Source organism: Pongo abelii, chromosome 16 (assembly GCF_028885655.2).
Source record: "Pongo abelii isolate AG06213 chromosome 16, NHGRI_mPonAbe1-v2.0_pri, whole genome shotgun sequence".
Taxonomy (NCBI): Eukaryota; Metazoa; Chordata; class Mammalia; order Primates; family Hominidae; genus Pongo; species Pongo abelii.
Window position 1 is genome coordinate 21,772,188 of NC_072001.2, and position 17,571 is coordinate 21,789,758.

At 39.1% G+C, this 17,571-nt stretch overlaps 1 pseudogene; it reads right to left on the minus strand.

Annotated features, from left to right (window-relative positions):
• The window catches only part of LOC129047456 (ADAMTS-like protein 3), a 126,034-nt pseudogene that overhangs the window by 1,543 nt on the left and 106,920 nt on the right, over positions 1-17,571 (minus strand).

Sequence of the window (17,571 nt, forward strand, 5' to 3'; positions counted from 1 at the left end):
AACAGAAACATCACTGAAAACCAGGAGAGGCAGCAAACACCTGGGCTGCACCCACGCAAATGCCAGGATGCCACAGGTATGGTGATAAATGAGTGCTACAGAGGACTAGAGAAGCACACTTCAGACCTCTGCTCAGTTCATTACTGCAACTTAACACTACACTCAGTTCTGTACATTCTAGAAGCAGGGCAAAAAGGGGAGGGGCTGGAAGAGGGACATGACGGGTTGTTACACAGAAACCACTGTAATAAAAGGGAAAAATTACTATGTCGAGAAAACTGTGGTTCCTGTCATTAAGTTAGAGGGTTTTATTACAAAGACAAAAGATGATGATCAAACACTTCAGGATAGAAGTATTAGAATAGAATAGAATTATTCAGGATAGCATTTCAAAAATGGTATTTTGATTATTTTTTTAAAGACTTCTTTTAGAGATACATAATTATGAATGAAATGATGTGCTGTCTGTGTTTGCTTCAAAAATGCTCAGGGGGTAGTGGCAGTGGTGATGGTTTCAATGAAACAAGAGTGGCCCTGGGTTGATAACTGTTGATACTGGATTATGGACATGACATGGGGGTTCATTACACTGTTTTCTCCTCTTTTAAATAGTCTGCAATTTTCTATGATTAAAAATAAAGTTACAGAAAAAGACTTAACAGGTGGGGCCACTCCCAATTAAGAGGGGAGTGTGATTAAAGAGGAAGCAAGAGGCAGCTTGCTGTGGGCAAGAAACAGCCTGAAAGTCAGTGTGCCTGGAGCATCCCACTCAAGGCAAAAAAAAAAAAAGGAGGTGGCCAGACATGAGGCTGGGGACCAGGAAAAGTAATACCCTGCCAAGTCCCATTGGACGTATGAACCCACACAAATCTTTGAGTGATGGGGAGACATTTGGATATTCTGAACATTGCAAAGAAAGAATTAGACTTGGCCAGGTGCGGTGGCTCACACCTGTAATCCCAGCACTTTGTGGGGCCGAAGTGGGTGGATCACGAGCTCAGGAGATCGAGACCATCCTGGCTAACATGGTGAAACCCCGTCTCTACTAAAAATACAAAAAATTAGCCTGACGTGGTGGCACATGCCTGTAATCCAGCTATTCAGGAGGCTGAGGCAGGAGAATCGCTTGAACCCAGAAGGCGGAGGTTGCAGTGAGCAGAGATCACACCACTGCACTCCAGCCTGGGCAACAGAGTGAGACTCTGTTTCAAAAAAAAACAAAAAGAATTAGACTTGTGCCCTACCTAGATAGACTGCTCTGGTGGCTGTGTTGTGTAGGGGTGGATTTGAGGGAAGCAATTCAGGAGCAAATTAGAAAGCTGTTGTAGGTGTCCTAGGAATTGATTTCAGGACCTGTACAAGGATGGCAGTTTGGATGGAGAGGAGGAGCTGGAACCAAGAAAGATTTTAGTAAATATAGTGGGCACAACTCAGTGGCTAATTACACATCAGAGAAGAATGAGAAGGAGCCAAGAAAGACTCCATGCTTCTAGTCTGGGGAACTGGATGGACTGCAATCCTATTAACGGAAAGAGGACATATAGGACTATCAACTGTCATCTAACTGTGTTTTGAAAACAAAAGATCTTGGTAGGACCCATCATTCTAGTCAGAGGACTCTGTGACCTGCCTTCTGTGACAACTACACACACTCTCTCTCAAGTGTCTCAAACCCTTTTCTTTCTATAGACTCCTTCCCTTACAGGATTGTAGGTGATCAGAGATGTGAGAAGGTTCCAGCAGCATTTAGCCTCATGCTTTCCTTGTACAGTTGGAAGGTCTACAGATACTAACTGACTTGTGCAAAACCCTATCTTTTTAATTTGTTTAAGACTGCCCTAACTTCAAAATGAAAAACAACAAACACATACATATACACTTTTCCATCAGCTTGACTACCAATCTTTGCTCCTTCTTTAGTATTCAAATACCCATTGCTCCATTTCCTTCTTTTTTGGAAATTTATTTCTGAAATATCCACAATGTTTTATTCTCTACCCTTTGAATGCTACTACTCTAAAATTCACTGAAAAAGTCTTTCTTGTTAATCAAAGCAGACTTTTCTCTTTCCTCATGGATTTTCCTTGTCTTTCTGTGAGATTTGAATCCTATCTGCTGCTTGCCTCCTTAAACTCCTTCCTCCTTTGGTCTCTGGAATAATAAGCTTCCCTGGATCATACTCCTCCCTCTCTTCACTACTTTACTTCCTCACCATCTTCCTCTTTTGATTCCCCCTCTTCCTCTAAATCTCCAAGATTCTTTCAGGAGCCCAACACTCTTCTCTTTTTACTCAAATACTGTGAAGCCATTCACCCTCACATGGTCCACAGTTTCTTCTGTGGTCATAGCCAGCACTGACAGTGGTCCACGTGGAGAAGTCTGTGCCTGTCATGAGTGTGATGTGTCAGCTATGTTGGCCCACATCACTTTGCCACATGTGCCTTCTCAAAGAGAAGTAACCCACACTGCCCTGGGGCTCACCACTGGGCTGGACCACAGTTAAAAGGGAGATTGACAAATGAGAGTGGGTTCTGAAAAGCACAGGAGGTTGTGAAGGGATCTAAAAACAACAGTGCATGAAGACTGCTGAAAAGGCTAAGAATGATGAACTTGGGAAAGACAAAGCTCTCGGGATCCATGGCAGCTTTCTTCATATTTGTGAAAATTTGTCACATGGGATGGGGCATAGATGTATTTTTTTCTGCTTCAGAGAACACAAATTGGGAGGTCTATTCTGTCTCATCAGAAGAAAAAGATCTTGCAAATAACTTGTGTTGCTCAACACAAGAATGAGGTGTCTCTTAATGCAGTGAACTCTGATCATTGCTGAAGGTGTTGAAGAAGAAATGCCTGCTCCGAGAGGGAAAGTGGCCAGATTACTGCTGAGACCCCTTTTCCCCTGATGCTCTGGGAATTGCTCTCTTCATCGATAGCCTGTCAGCACGAAAGACTTAACATGTTTGACATAGAACCAGCCGCTCTGTTCAATTACTTGAGTCTATCATTGGTGCTGTTGTTCTTACAGATTCCTGGACTAGAAATCTCAGAGCACCTTTGATTTCTTGCTCTCTTTTTGTCCCTATATAACTACCTCCAGAATGCTTCTTTGATTTCCTCTTGATTCTTAATTTCCACTGGCACTGTTACAATCCAGATCCATCAAATCACATGCAGATGGTAGTTATTGGATTTTTAAGTTGGAATGAACCCTGGAGAGATCAAGCCCAACCTGCTCCTTTTATAGGTAAGGAGAATGAGACACAGAAAAATCAGACTTGTCTAAGGTCATGTAGTTAGCAGGGGTGGTTCTAAGCTCCAATACTCTTAGTACCTTGTTCTTTCCATTTCCCTATGATCACTCAGGCGACTAATGCATTTCAACTTAACTGATTTTATAGAGACTGACCATGACTTACCCATGGAATGATTGGTTTATTTGTATGATACTATGATGGTTCATGGTCAAATCACATGTGTTAAAACCTAGAAATTATCCCCAATCTCTTAAGGGTAGCAGACCACTGGATCTGCTTTGAGTTAAGTAACACTGTCTTTTCTGTGCTGCTCAGAGAAACTGCCAAAGGAGGACTGCTGAATTGTGAAATAAAGAAAAATTCTAGCCAGCTCAAGCTCTCTAGAGTCTGTAAATACAGGTCATTTGGATATTAAATGTATCACTGTACTCCAATGAGTACAAAAATTACATATATCATGTTAACTGGCTATGCCCTGATTACTCCCACAAAAGGTCCCGGAAGCACGTTGGTTCTTCTGTTGCTATTCTGGTCTCTTCTAGTTCTTGTGCTTGTTTCAGCCAAGGCAATTTCGCTTCCACTGGACTTTTTTCTAAGAAAAAGAGAACATAAAGAATGAGCTTAATTACTATTAATCATTAAGGAGTTGGATAGATGATCATATTGGCTGAAGATTTCATTTATAAAGAGGTCATATTTTTCAAATGCAAGTTGAGTTCCTTAGTACAATACATTAGGTGGCTGCTGGAATGAATTAAACATTTCTGCTGTAGTTTTTAAAAATTAGTACATTATTAAAATGCAACCAAAATGATCACACGATACAGTTGAATCTGCTGTCAAAGTTAACATAAAAATGCCTTTTATAAATCAATACCAATTTCTGTTGTTCATACTTTGAAGCTCTTATTCTGTTGTTCATACTTTGAAGCTCTTACTTCAACCATATCGGCTTGCTATCTTTGGTCACATTTTATTTTTGCCCATGGAATGCAAAAATTAATAGAGAAAGGCAAATAACATGAAAGTTAAGAAAGTTGGGGGGGATGAAAGAATCTGTGTTATAGTTTACTCAAACTTTTACTATTGTTGTAGTTGTTGAGGGAGATGATTACCAATTACATCTGGCATGGAGGAACAAACTGTTGCCCCTTTCTGTCCTTTGAAGCCTCCTTGATGTGAAGAAGGGAATAATCTATCTATGAAGTGAGAAATAAAAATAACTTTAGGGTGCTTCAAGGAAACTATGGACACTATGAAAGTGGCTATGAAAGTATCATAAATGCAGAAGGAAGGAAAAAAGACTTCACTGATGGAGTTACGTAGTCAATGTTTGTACCTGTCATGGCAACTAGTGATTTTTCTGCAAGATAGACATACTCAAAAATATTTGTTGAATGACTAAGAGGCTATTTGTATGAATAATGAACCCAGAAATAACAAGAGAGTTTTACCATCCTCTCTCAAGTACTAAGGAGGAGTCCTTCTTACTAATAGTTGGGAATAATCTTTTCTCCCATTTCAAGATGGAAGATACTTTTCATGAGGATGGTTAACATTAAATAACATGGAAATAATTATGTACAGAGAAGATCATATATCAGAGAGATGATGCCAAATCCTCCTATCCATGGATGCTACCCATTTCTGCTCTTTCATGTGGAACAAATGTGAACTACTGGAGAGATTATAAATGCATCCATAGATCCCCACTGGGAACTGGAAGTTTTCATTCATTCCATGCATTAGTACACATGATAAAGATGACATCATTCCTCCCTCAAAAATCTTACACTCCAGTGGAAAGGTAGCTATAAAGAAGAATGAGAATCTTGGTAAAAGAATAATTTCCTCCTCCTCCTCTACTTCTTCCTCCTTTTCTTGGTCTTCTGTCTTTTCCTCCTTCTACTTTTCCTTCCCCTCCTTTTTCAATCTCCCCCCCGCCATTCTTTTTCTTCAAGGGAGGGACTGCATTTAATTTTCTTATGTCCACCAAGAAATGTTAGTATAAAACTAAATAGGAGCTACTCCATCTGTACTGAATCAACAGGAGCTCAGTTTTCCCTCCAGATGAATAATTCACATATATCTAACTTCTTTATCTAGATGGGAAGGTCTATTGCAATCTGTCAATAAAACAATTTTTATAAGAAAGTAGTAAGTTGAAAGGGAAATGCTACAATATTGGAATGGGAGCTGGAAATACCATTTGATTTGAATTTACAATGCACCACAGACTTACCTTTTGGTTCATAACACGGGATGGAAATGACACATTCTTCTTTGACGTGTAACTTCAGTTGTGGATCGCAGCCCCCAACATGCTCTCCACGGTGGTTAATACACACAACAACCCGGTACCGTAACCCTCGGCCACAAGTCACCATGCACTTCAAAGAAGAAAAGAGAAGCCAATGCATTTCTTTTAAGACAACCACAAAGGCATTATTGTATCATATGCAAAGGAGAGCCATGAACTACATAAATATTAAACACAAAAGACTTTTAGACAAATATTATGTAAGGAAGGGTACAGAGGCTAATTTTCTGTGATGCTTGTATTTCAGGGCCCCTCTTTTGTACAACCTTGTTCCACTTCTCAATTCAAAAAGTATTTAAGGTGAGATCGTAATTCAAGAAAATTACAAATGCCTTGAAATCTTACTGCTCAAATATCAAAGAAACTTGTTAGAAGTTTTCTCAAGTTTGATTAAAAGTTTACATGACCCTACCCAAAATAATTTTTGAAGATGAATAAAACCTTTCTGAACTGTCAATAAAAATATAATACAATTCTGATGAATTATGCCAGAGGATTATTTTTCTATTCCGTCTATAAAAGTCAGTCTTGCAAAACTGCTCTCATATAACGAGGCCATCAAAGAGTATTCAGCCAAACACTACAGAAAAAAATACTATCGATGTATCCCGATACATCTATAACTGCCACAGTTAAAGTTAATAAAAACATTATGCTATTTTTCCCTGAATTTTTGTGAAGTTTGTGTTGTCAGCATTTTTTTCTTGGATTATTTGTTTATGATTTGAAAGTTACTCTTGCCTATGAGTGGAATGTTTTCATGTCATATAAAAATCTAGAATAGCTTTTCAAATTTATCTGTGTTATGGTTTGGCTCTGTGTCCCCACCCAAATCTCATCTTGAATTGTAATTCCCATAATCCCCACTTGTCATGGGAGGGGCCTGGTAGAGGGTGATTGGATCATGGGGGCAGTTTTCCCCATCCTGGTCTCATGATAGTGAGTGAGTTCTCCTAAGATCTGATGGTTTTATAAAGGGCTCTTCCCCCTTCATGCTCTCTCTCCCTCTCCTACTGCCTTGTGAAGAAGGTACTTGCTTCTATTTCACCCTCCACCATCATTGTAAGTTTCCTGAGGCCTCCCCAGACATGTGGAACTGTGAGTCAATTAAACCTCTTTCATTTATAAATTAACCAGTCTCTGGTAGTATCTTCATAGCAGTGTGAGAATGGGCTAATATAATCTGCATGTTGGGGAGTATATATATGTATGCATTTAAAAAAATTGATAGACTATATTTTTTGAGGACCATATTGGGTTTACAGAAATATTGAGCAGACAGTACAGAGAGCCCCAATATTCCCCTTCACCCCCTTTTCCCCTTATGATTTTCCCTATTATTAACATCTTGCCTTAGTGTGGTGCCATTGTTACAACTGATGAACCCGTATTAATACATCATTAACATAACTAATACATCATTTAATATATCATTATTAAATATTAATATTAAGTCCAGAGTTCACAATGTGGTTGTTGTCATCTTTCTAAAATTCGTAATTTCTTATAATTTCCTTTCTGATTCTAAATAAACATTCCCTTCAATACTCAATATTTGTGTTTTATATTCTTGTTTTTGAGGAGTCCCCTCCAATCTGTACAAACTTCAGACCCCACCCATTCTGGATCCACCCCAGGGAGGGGCTGAGAGTTCTTGGTTGCCTTTGGTTACCTGCTATGGGACAGGCACCTCCTTCATTTGTTATCTCATGAATCCTCCTGACCCACTTCCAGGTCAGTAGCTTCAGGCTTATTGAACAGATAAACAAACGGCCCACCATCTAAGGATCTTGCTCAAGGTCACACAGTTCCTAACAGGCAGAGTGGAATTCCCTCCCAGAGCCATCTATTGCCAAAGCCATGGCCAAGCCACTGCTTTAAGAAGCTTGAAAAGTATTTTCTGACCCTCTAAGCACTTTGTACCTGTGTATTGCTAGGGACAAGTTTCAAAGATATGTTTCGAGGATATGGAGACTTTTCTCAGTGTATGCACATCAGGCAGAATATTGGGAAATCTCTCTAGTTCATGATGCCACTCTTGAAACCACTGAACAAATACTTTAATGAGTTCAGTGAAGCTTGAGATTACCGTTTTTGGAAAATTGACTCACCTACCCCCAAGTTTATCAATTTGAGATATATATAATCTTGAGTGGCTGTTTTAGCCATGAAAGAAAAAAATTCACCCAAAGAGAAAGAAAACAGTACAAGATATAACTATACTACAACTGGTTAATCCAAAGGAGTATCCTCTCCTTTTAAACCACCCTTCTGGGAAGCTGGATGCTTCCCCAATGGCACTGTCAGTGTTTACAATGGTTCCAGAACTCCTCTGCGGAGCTGCATATGTCCTCGATGATGGAAAATCCACATCACTGAGAATATATTTGATTTTTGAAAAAAGTGAAAAGTATTAAGGGTGAAGTATGGTGAATGAGAAGAGCTAGTTAACATCCTCTACTCTGATAATATGCATAATGATGAAGTCATGGTATTTATGGGGATGGAGGGTGATATAAAAGCTCTAAAGCCAACATAAAACATATGGCTAGGACTTCAGAGAGCTGAAAACAAGCTCTGCAGTTGTAGAAATAATGTTGATTGGGGGCTGAAAAAGTGAAAGTCCCTAATGTCTCGATAACAAATCCTTTTGCAGCTGAGATGATATTTTTTGCTTTCAACAAAATAGAAAGAGGACTTAAATTGCCAGCAGAAAGATCCTTAAAAATAATTTTTGATGCTAGACCATCACATGAATTTTGGCACATAACTCAGGAGTTCAAAGAACAAAACGACCTTGCTAAAATAAAATCCTTCCATCCCGGTCTATTGATTTATGTGAACAAGCTTTCCCAGTGTACACATACAAAGCCAAACAAAACAAAATAAGAAACCAATAGTAAAAATTAACAATAAAATCATTGCTGAACACATGGCTCATTCTGATGATGAATATATGGACTAGTTTTTAAGCTCCACTTATCTTCTATCAAGATATATTAATGCATGTACATGATGAACTGTGTATTCAAAGGAAATGCAATTTTTTTGTGTTATTCTTATTTACCGAACTTTGAAATATATATATATATATATGTTATTTTGACTGTGTATTAAAATTTACTCAATTCAGAGGAATATTTTAAATACTTAGGGCCTTATGGCCACAGGAAAGTAAAATAAATTAATCTCAATGATCATATATATTTTCTTGGAGAGAAGTAGAATAGTGTAATAAAAAAAGACTTTAAAGCATAAAAATACGTTATATTAGAATAAAATTCTGTGGGGAGAGTTGATTGTAAATGTGAGTTCAAAGGGAGAAATATGCACAACATCCAAATTGTTAAAGAAGAGGTCACCCCTGTATTTTTTAAATGAAAGATGGCAAAGACAGAAATTATCATGGCATTTAAATTCCACTAGACAGATTTTTTTGAATGCTGCAACACTCTTATTTTAAAATGTCAACATTCACAACATGTTGAAATGATATTCTTTGTAATTATTTAAACTTGTGATAGGAAATTTCAAATGTCAACCTAAATATATGTGAAGAAATGCATAACTCTCTAATCTTCTTTTTAGGGAGTATGTGACCAAAAATTAATTGATAACTTCTTCCCTAGCAAGTTTGAATAAAGTTCTACAGGGTGATGATGTTTAGTCTGGGGATATGAGAAAAAGATTGATATGGTCTTCACCTGACACTCACTTGTCCTTCAAGTTCAAGTGCTACCTCCTTTCTGAAGCTTTCCTGACACCTTCAGGTGGAGTGAATCATTCCACCTTGTGTCTCTGAAGTACTAGGCACATGACGCTACTCATGCACAATACAATACTGTATCACAACGTTGTTTGAATGCATGTCTGTGCAACTAGATTCTAAGCTTTTGGGTGGTAGGAGCAAGTTGTATTTACTTCTTAGCACGGTAGCTGACACATTGAATAAATACATGAATAGATATATTAATGCATGTATATGTTGAACTTAAGTGTGGAAATCACTTAAGAAAGCTGGAGAAACTTGAGTCAACTACACCTCACTCTCTAGAAAATTAAAGGATTAAGATTAAATTATTAAATATGAATGTCTGCATTTTTCATCTTTGACTAATCCAGCTGCATTTTATTTGTTCTGGAGGCTTACTCAGTCATCTCTTTAGAAAGTGAAAACTATGCTAATTTGACATGAACCTTGTTATACCTCTGGGGTGTTTTCCTTCTTCTCTTTTCTTTTTTCATACAACTTGACCCCATGGATGATTTCTAAATAGGTGCATTTCCAACTTCATCTCTCAGTTCTTAGTAACATGGGTCATCTCTTCAAATCTTCAACCTTGAGTCACTTCTTGTCATTACTGCCTTTGCTCAGCCATCTCTGTTTGGCCATCTCCCTAACACTAACCCTAACCCAGTGATGTTTCTCAGGTTCTCGCTTGTTTACATTCTTCAAAGAATTTAAACAATTTAAATTTTAATTCTTGCTTGTTTAAATTATTCAAAGACGGATTAGGCAACACAAGGGCAACAAATACTTCCTGATTGACTCTGCTTCAACATTTGTTCTTTACAGATTTGTTCTTTACAGTACTTAATATTAATTATGCTGATAATTACATGGAAATATTATTATTAATGTCCTTAATATTAATTATTCCTGCATACCTCGATGCTTCTGGTCTTTCTTACTTTGTCCTCCAACTGTCTTCCTAAGCTCTTTGGAATAGGAACCATGCTCTTTTACCACTTTTTTTTGTCTGCGTGCTGTCTAGCACCATGGTGGGCATATAGAAAATATCCCTTAAAATATGAGAATTAATTAAAAGTGGCATATTCTCAAATCTTACCTGAGACCCCTCCGTAGCAATCCACTTGGGGCAATCAAACAGATTACAAGTTTGCAGAACCTTGGGTTTGGGTGCGTACATGCACTTCCATTCTTCTGCCTGCAATATCTCTCCATGCATGGATTCCTCCACACACAAAAAGCTCCGTCTCCGAATCCCTCCTCCACAGGACACGGAACATGCAGTCCAAGGATTATGTTCCCAGCTCAAAAGCAAACAAAATTATATTATTTATTTGTTGTTTGTTTGAAGTTTGCAAAGATGGTGGCAAAAAGTATGGCCTTAAGGTATCAGGTGTGGTTCAGCTGAATGAGCCTGGGACTGGGAGTCATAAGACTTTACACTTTTTTTTTTTTTTTTTTTGAGACAGAGTCTCACTCTGTAACCCATGCTGGAGTGCAATGGTGCAATCTTGGCTCACTGCAACCTCTGCCTCCCGGGTTCAAGCAATTCTGCCTCAGCCTCCCTACTAGCTGGGATTACAGGCATGCACCACCATGCCAGGCTAATTTTTGTATTTTTAGTATAGACAGGGTTTCACCATGTTGGCCAAGCTAATCTAGAACTCCTGACCTCGTGATCCGCCTGCCTCAGCCTCCCAAAGTGCTGGGATTACAGGCATGAGCCACCATGCCTAGCCTTTTTTTAAATTTTAATTAATTTTTTTTTTTAAGATGGAGTCTCTTTCTGTCGCCCAGGCTGGAGTGCAGTGGCAAGATCTTGGCTCACTGCAACCTCTGCCTCCTGGGTTCAAGCTATTCTCCTGCTTCAGCCTCCCAAGTAGCTGGGATTACAGGCACCTGCCACCACGCTCGGCTAATTTTTGTACATTTTAGTAGAGATGGGGTTTCGCCATGTTGGCCAGGCTGGTCTTGAACTCCTGACCTCAAGTGATCCACCCGCCTTAGCCTCCCAAAGTGCTGGGATTACAGGCATGTGCCACCATGCCTGGCCAAGACTTTATTCTTAACTGCCACACACAAATTTTAGTCACAAGGTACTTAGCTCCTCACATCTGGGGTTTTTGTCAACTGGGAATAATATACCTTCCCTATTTACCCTTCATCAGACCACTGTGAAAATTAAATCAATTAAAATATACAGTGTGGCTGCATCTTCAAACTGCCTCTAAACTGTAAAATACTAATGGACAATATTATTAGAGAATCACAGAACCTCAGAGTCAGGAAGGACCATATTACTCTTTTCGGGATAAAAGGGGATTAAAATTTCTGATTAATTGCAACACTTGAGCTCCTGCTATAATACTCAGTTGTCCAAGATACGCTTGACAGCTCCAGCGATGGGAAACATCATCTTTTGAGGCAGCCTATTCCATCTAATTCTTAGAAAGATTTCTCCTATTATTGAGTTGAAGTCTGTTTTCCCTTAGCTCTATATAGTGTCTAATATCTAACCCTCATACATTTTAGGCTATTGCTACAGATGCTACAGTTCCTTGCAAACTACTTAAATTGCAAAAAGGAAAAGGAAACATATCACTCGCTGAGGAAGAGGTTGGAAGTGGTCATAGGGCATTATCTCTTTAAATCCATCACTACAAATGAAATCATTGTGAGAATATCATTTCTATAATAAATTCACACATTCATTAATTGATGAATATAATATTTGACATCCCAAAAGACAGAGCTCTTCCAAATTGGAAACTAAAAATATCAAGTGTTATCAACCATTCCCAAAAATTCAGCCACCATCTCTTTAATTGTCAAGAATATCTACGACACAAATTCCCCAGTTCTATTTGAAAATATAGAAAACTAAACTAGCAGTATATTAATCAAAGGAAAAAAGTATCTTGCAATTTCAATAAATTTATTCCTTTTTATAATAATTACTCTCTTAATATATTAGTGATACTAACACACTGTCGTATTAGTAGGATCTTCAGAAAACCACTTTATTTCACAGAATTTGTCCTCTGAAAGGTCTCTATTCATAATTACGTTCAACCAGGCTTACAGGAAATGGGCAGTTTAGTAACAGGAAATGAAATCCACTGAGAACGCTTCCTTTTCCACTTGCACACTTCTTCCTAAGCCAGCTGGCAGATATCTGGAGGATTCTGGGACTTGATATTGTTCTGTTATTTTAAGGTATTGTAGTAAGCCAGGAAACTTCCCCAGGCAATACAAGTCAGCAGGTACTAAATTATGCAATAGGATAGTTTATGCATAGCTTTTTTGCTTTGGCATTAAAATTTTACTTCCTTGCACAATGCATTATTTATACTGAATTTAATAGGAATACTTCAAAAGCCAAAACATGATAATGGGTGACCCAGTTTCAAAGCTAAAATGGTGAGTGAAAGATATTTATGATTGGCAGATGGACTAGACATATTACTTGGATGAAGAGAGCAGGAGATGTTCAAAAAGGTTCATTATAAAAAAACTTAGGAACACATAGCCCATGACAAGAGAAAGCTAGACTTTCATTCCTAATGAATGTGTCCTCACTTCTATGCACCATAGTTACAAATGTGAATGTAGGCACCTGCCGCCAGGAGACAAAGTCAGGAAATGGAAATGTATTGCCCTGCAAAGATTGATCAGTCTCAGGTGAAGCTGATTTGTTTCTTTTTGAAGTAAAAATGGTGTGGACAATGACACAAACCTTGATGGGCAGGGATCCACGCTGCATTCCTTCAGTTTTGGTTTTGGTTTTACATTTTCAGGGTAGTAGTGACAATAATGGTCAGGAACTACCCTCTTCAAGCGGATACCCACACATTCAGCAGAATCGAGCTGATAACCTAAAGTGTTAGAAAAGGAAAGTCTGAATATTGCATTCATTTTTACTTGGCAGAGTTACCACTTGCCACACACTTTTTTTTTCCTCTTTAAGAAACTTAACTCAGTGGCTCTCAACCCTGGCTGTATAGCAGAACCACATGGGAGCTTTTAATACACTCTAATGCCCAGGTTCCTTCATGGTCCAATTAAGTCAGAAGTCCTGTGGCTGGGATCCAGGAAAACAGCATCTTTTTAAAAAGATCCTCAGGTTCTTCTCAGATGACTAAAATGCGTGGCCAAAATTGAGAATGACAATTAGTACCAACTGTGGTACTCTCAGCACTTCTAACTAAAAAATGACAATAGTCTCCTCTTAAGAACTGTTTCCAGCCCAGGTGCAGGTGAGTTATTCATTCTCCTCGGTTCATTGTCTTTTCTCCTCATTGTCACCACAGCACTGTGCAAGGCCCTTCTCTCATTTCCATATAATCTCTCTTCTTCCCTTATTGACGCTCCCATTCCAATCCCCGCAACACACCTATTTTGATTTGTTGTTGATATGTCCTTAAATATGCAACCATCTTATGTAATGTTGTTTTTTTGTGTATCTGTTTTTAGCTTAATGAATGATAATGTGTTTTAAATCTTGTTCTGTTTTCCACTTTTTTCACTCAACATCATGTTTTTGAGAACTACCTTTGCGCTGGGTGGTTGCTGGGTTGAATATTTCTTTCATAACATTTTGTGATTTGCATACACAGTACCACATTTTACTCTTCTCCCCTGGGATGCCACAGGCACCTGCAATACCAATAAGCTTTCCAAATGGGGAATTAAGCATTGTCAATACAAAAAGGAACAAAATCCATCCCCCTATGTCACTCCCCAGCCCTCATCTCACAAGCCTTCAAACAGAAGGAATGAAGACTTATTCTTGATTCTACTACATCTAATTTGTAGAGTTTCTGAGGAAAGTGAACATTGCAAATAGATGAGTGCTATAAATTTAAAAAGCAAGTCACAAAATGATGCTTCTATTTCCTGAAAGATCTGATTCCAAGTTTCCTGTCACTACATAAGTGTCTGTTAAGTTAAACTTTTTTAAAAAAAGGTAATTTTTCAAAACTAGAATGAGCTCTTTACGAAAGAAAAAAATGGCCAAAGCCAAGCGCTCTGCGTCTGCCAGTTGGTCTAAAGGTCTGAAAATACATTTAAAGTCCTGATTGTCGTGAGGAATCTGATTTTATAAACCACTAGACAGCTTTCTATAAGACACGGCTTGGATGTAAGCTGAGTGCAGAAGGACGGACTGGTAAGCATTATAAAAAGCAAGGTCGAAACCACAAGAATGAAAATCCAAATGGAGTCAATAAAATGTTACTTGGGTGCCAATATCTGCCAGAAAGTCAACGATATCAGATGGCAATGGCAATCTAGGTACTTGCTCCAGATTGATCTCAAGTGTCTCACATTGACGATTACAGATGGGACTAGGAAAGTCCATCCAAGCACCCCCGGTACTTTAGAGACCAATGGACTAATTTTCTTGATTATCCAAAACACTTTAAAATCCATTCACACACATCACACAGATTTGATGACTAATATAATTAAATTTTGGTAATGCTTTCCTTGTGGGTTTTATGTGCATATTTTATTTTCCCCAAAACAAGTACAAAATGAGATTACAGCTCCTTGAGTCAGAAAAAAAAAAAAATCTTTGTTCTAAATAGAAATAGACTTCTAAATGAAAACAGGGCATATACAGGTGTTTATAATTTGGGGAGAGACAATTAATTTTCCTCTTCTGTTTTATCACAGTTTAGAGATAGCACAAAGCAAAAGAAATGAGGCAGAGTGCCTTTCTGTATCTTGAGCAAATGAACTGAAATTCTGCCAGTGTACAGAAAATGGCAGGCTCCCCAAAAGCAGCCTAAAATCTCCCTTCTGTTCTTACAGAGACTGTAAGACAATCTCACTGCTAAGTGCTCATGCACATTTACAGTTCCAGCAGGACTACGTCTTTCCATGGGCACCCGAGTATGAGAAACACCTATTTGCTTCCCAAGAATTTAATCAACTGGATTAAGCTGAATCCCATTATAAAGTGTCTCCTCTGGAGTAGAAAGTGTCTTTTATCTTACGGATCCAAATGTGAACGTCTCTCTGAATGACTGTGTGTAAGAACAAAGAAATAAAATTTTTAAAAAAATAGATGTTTGAGCCAGGCATGGTGGCACATGCCTGCACTCCCAGCTACTCCAGAGGCTGGGGTGGGAGGATGGCTTGGGCCCACCAGTTGGAGACCAGCCTGGGCAACATAGTGAGATGCCATCTCTACAAAATATTTTAAAAATTAGCCAGGCATGGTGGCATATGCCTGTAGTTCCAGCTACTTGGGAAGCTGAGGTTGGAGGATCGCTTGAGCCCAGGAGTTTGAGTCTAGCCTGGGCAACTTAGTGAGACCTGCCTCTAAAACAAACAAACAAATAAAAAAGAGAGAGATACGTTTGTTTTTCTGCAGAGTAAGAGTACCCAAAGAGTCATAAGTGACTCAAAGATGTAAAGGAAACTTTGCCTTATAAAAATGCTTATAACATTCAAGAAAATTCAGAGGGAATTGAAAATAAACTGAATGAATGTCAGAGCTGGTAGAAACTTGAAGTGACTTACTCCACTGGTTTGTTCTCACTGTATGAATTTTGTGATTGTGCTCTATTTGTGACAAGGGATAGATTTCCACTTACGGTAGTTATTAAATTCTTTTTGTGAATATGTTTATTTAAGTTGAGTAAACGCCCCCTTAAAGAAAAATCCTTTAGTAAATAACAGTGCAGGAATAACACAGATATGGCAAGAATAGTGATGGCAATATGGCTCCAGCTGCTATCCAAAGACACCGGCTTAAAGAGGCGATGGTTCTCAAAGTGGAGTGCGTACCATCATCTCCTGGAGGATGAGCCACACCCTGGGGTTTCTGACTCAGTAGGTCTGCGGTGGAGCCTGAGAATCTGTATCTCTAGTTAGTTCCCAGGAGATGCTGATGCTGCAGGTCCAGGAAGCCCACTGTGAGAATCACCTGCTGCAGGATCATCATCATGTGGTCTTTTGCCTCAACCCTGGCCCTGGGAGGAACTAGCTGGTGAACTGGGGAGATTCACTTGTACTTTCTTTCTGTGGCACTATTCAGTCTTCTCTCCATTTCCAGGGACATAAACTTCTTCTTGGGCCTGGGCTGCCCAGGGCTTCCCATAAAAGTGCCTGCCCTGTTGTTTCAGGGGGAGCCTAAATTACAGAAGAGAGACATCTGCCTGCATATTCACAGCAACCTGGCACTGACTGAAGAGCCCTCCTTCATATACCTGTAGTTTAAAGGAGAAAGGCCAGTTTCTGACTCTAAGTAAATTGATATGCCGTAGGCTTCAAGGATTGAGATGTGGAGCTAGGCTGGGCTGGAGAAGGATTTATTCTAGCTCTTCAAACAAGACCATACCTGAGCCTGCATACCCTGATCTGGTCCCAGGTATAGTAGGAGGTTTATATAGTAGGGGAGGCAAAGGGCAAAGTCATTTAGAGCATGACTCTGATATCAAGCAGACCTGGCACCAGATCCTAGCTGCACTGTTTACTAGCTGAAAAACATACTACTGTATGCTCTTTACACTTTCTAAGGGTCAGTTTGTTCATGCATAAGACAGGAATAAGAGACCTTCCTTAGAGTTTTCTTGAAGAATAAATGTGATTATGAGCATCTAACCCATGGTTTGACACATGGTAAACACCTAGTACCACTGCCTGGTACTCTAAGGGGAAGCTTCAACATAAATCCCTATTCTAGTAAATCATGGTTCCTGGGTTGCATGCATTTATTCTTTGATTTAAAAGGTTAGTTCAGAAAAAGAGAATTATTTTGACAGTAGCTCTGGTTGCCTTCTCATTTGCTCCTGAGAGTTGCCAGTTCTCCATATCAAATGGACAATAATCTTCCACTGGAGCATGAAAGATGCTGCTTTTCTGGCATGTGTGTAGAGCCCTGGATTACACTTGTCCCCAAACCTTCCTCAACTGACTATGAAAACCTTGAACAAGGCCAAGCACGGTGGCTCACGCCTGTAATCCCAGCACTTTGGGAGGCCAAGGTAGGTAGATCATCTGAGGTTGGGAGATCGAGACCAGCCCAGCCAACATGGAGAAACCCTGTCTTTACTAAAAATACAAAAAATTAGCCAGGCATGGTAGCAGGCACCTGTAATTCCAGCTACTTAGGAGGCGGAGGCACAAGAATCACTTAAACCTGGGAGGCGGAGGTTGCAGTGAGCCAAGATTTGGCTATGGCACTCCAGCCTGGGCGACAGAATGAGACTCTGTCTCAAAAAAAAAAAAAAGACCTT